The sequence below is a fragment of the Cebus imitator genome, unplaced genomic scaffold, assembly GCF_001604975.1.
Source record: "Cebus imitator isolate Cc_AM_T3 unplaced genomic scaffold, Cebus_imitator-1.0 Scaffold202, whole genome shotgun sequence".
In the NCBI taxonomy this organism is placed as follows: Eukaryota; Metazoa; Chordata; class Mammalia; order Primates; family Cebidae; genus Cebus; species Cebus imitator.
This window is the reverse complement of record NW_016107517.1, coordinates 2,763,656-2,766,220: the sequence shown is the minus strand read 5'-3', so window position 1 is coordinate 2,766,220 and position 2,565 is coordinate 2,763,656.

Below are 2,565 nucleotides of genomic sequence, written 5' to 3'. Positions count from 1 at the left end.
AGAAAGACTAATATCTCAGTACTTCTGAAGCTTGTGGGAGACACAGGAAGAGCATTCTGAGGTTATTTGGAAAGACTTGCTCATTTACTTTTCTTCCTTTTAGTTAGAATTTGCATAGAGTGGAATGCATAGATCTTAAGCATAAATTCAGTGATTTTGATAAATGCATACACCTGGATAATCACTACCCCAATGAAAATATAGAACATTTCTATTCACCAGAAAGCCCTCTTGTGCCCTTTCTCTTACTCCTCATCCCTACAGGTGGCCATTGTTCTGATTTCTGTATCTATGGATTAGAACTTCATAGGAAAAGAATCATATACTGTGCACTGTTTGGTGTCTGACGTCTTCGGTGCAGCATAATACTTTTGAGATTAGTTCCAGTTATTGCATGTATCTGTCGTTCATTTCTTTTCATTTCTAAATAGCATTCCATTGTATGGGCATACCATAATTTGTTCTTTGTTAGTCTTCTGTTGATGGTCATTTGGGTTGTATCCAGTTTTGAGCTATTATTAATGAAGCTGCTGTCTATGAACATGTTATTTACCCCGACATTGTTTTAAAAATCCATTTTCTATTCCCTTGCTTTTTTTTCCCCGTGTTTACTTTCTTAAAATCCTGATGATTGTACCACAGACATCAAGGGACCTGGAGCTGAGGTCCATTCCCTGGTAGAGTAATCATACACAGATGAGAGCCTTTGTGTTAAAGCCTATCATACAAAACAAGAAAACACCAATAATTTATGTGACTTGGTTGTATTTATCAGGAGTTTTGATGAACTTGGTAGTTAAAATGTGAAGGTAGTACCCTGGTCGTAACTACCAGAACACTCTTTCTAAGCAATGTTACAGAAACAATTTCCCCTATAACTCACAAGGATGTCTCACACACCCATCTGTGAACCCACGGTGTTAAACATAAAAGAGGTAAGCAGGGTGCAGTGGCTCACATCTGCAATCCCAGCACTTTGGGAGGCCAAAGTGGGCAGATCACTTGAGGTCAGGAGTTCAAGACCAACCTGATGGTGAAACCCCATCGCTACTAAAAATACAAAAATTAGCCAGGCATAGTGGTGGGCACCTGTAATCCCATCTGCTCGGGAGCCTGAGTCCGGAGAATTGCTTGAACCTGGGAGGCGGAGGTTGCAATAAGCAGAAATCACTCCAGCCTGAGTAACAGGGTGAGACTTTGTCTCAAAAAATAAAAAATAAAAGAGGTAAAAGATGAAAGTTACATTTCTTTCTTCTTCCTCCATTTGCAACAAACTAAGAGTCAAAGAGGTCTTAACCTCTTAAACTTGGCCTGGAATCAGTTCTCTTTCCATACGCCACTTCAGTCTTTCCCTTCATCCCCCCAGCTCGAACCCAGTCAGTGCTGTACGGATTGTGAATGCTCCCTAAGTGCTGAAGACTGACCCCCTCTGCGATGTGGCTGCCATCCATCCTTCCGTCACTCACATCCAAGGTGACTTTTCTTGTCATCCAACATCCATGTTTAAAGACTTTTCTCATTACCAGGACTTCTGATCCACTTAGAAAGGTCTCGAGAGGGATTATATAGTTAAATATGGTAGATTGAATTATGTGTTTACCTCCATTCCCTCCAAAACCTTCACTCAAATAACAGATATGAGACTTAAAAGAATGAACAAAAGGACATAGAGCAAGATAGAAAATGACAGCAATGACATTTGGGAGCCTAAAAATCATGAGTTTGTGCTAATGGATTTAGCACACTTGAAAAAGCCAAAATCTAAACTGGCAGAGGAAGAAACTCAGAAGTAGGCTGATTTGTACAGCAGAAAGTCAGAAAGACTCAAGAACTAGAGGTACTAGGTGACTTTCAAAGTGGGAGTCCTAGTGAGACTAAAAACAAGCATATTGGTTAAAAGTCACTTTCAGAATCCATTATATCTGAATTTCCCCCCCGTATTTAAGCAACCAGGCAACTGCCCCAGCCCATACTGGCAGAAGACCCTAGGTTCACTCTCTGGAGAGGCAGGATCAGAGGGACTCTGGCCCCACAGGAACAATGGGAAATGGTGCTCCCATACTGAAGACAGGATTAAGAACGACACTTGAGAGAATGACATCTCTCATCCCATCTTCAATCTGACTCCAAGAACACAGGCAGCCATGCTCATATCTCCCAGGAAGAGATGGTTGCAGAAATGACTTTCAGCCTCCAGAGCTTTAAGAAAGTGGATTACTGTTGTTCAAGCCCCTGCGTCGTGGTACCTTGTTATAGCAGCCCTGAAAGATGGACACAACCATTTTTCTTAAGAACAGGAATAGGGCTGGGCCTTGTGGCTCACGCCTGTAATCCCAACGCTTTGGGAGACGGAGGCAGGCAGATCACTTGAGGTCAGGAGTTTGAGACCAGCCTGGCCAACGAGGTGAAACCCCATCTCTACTAAAAATACAAAAAGTTATCCATGCATACTTGTAATCCCAGCTACTCAAGAGGCTGAAGCAGGAGAATTGCTTGAACCCAGGAGGTGGAGGTTACAGTGAGCTGAGATCGCACCACTGAATTCCAGCCTAGGTGACACAGCAA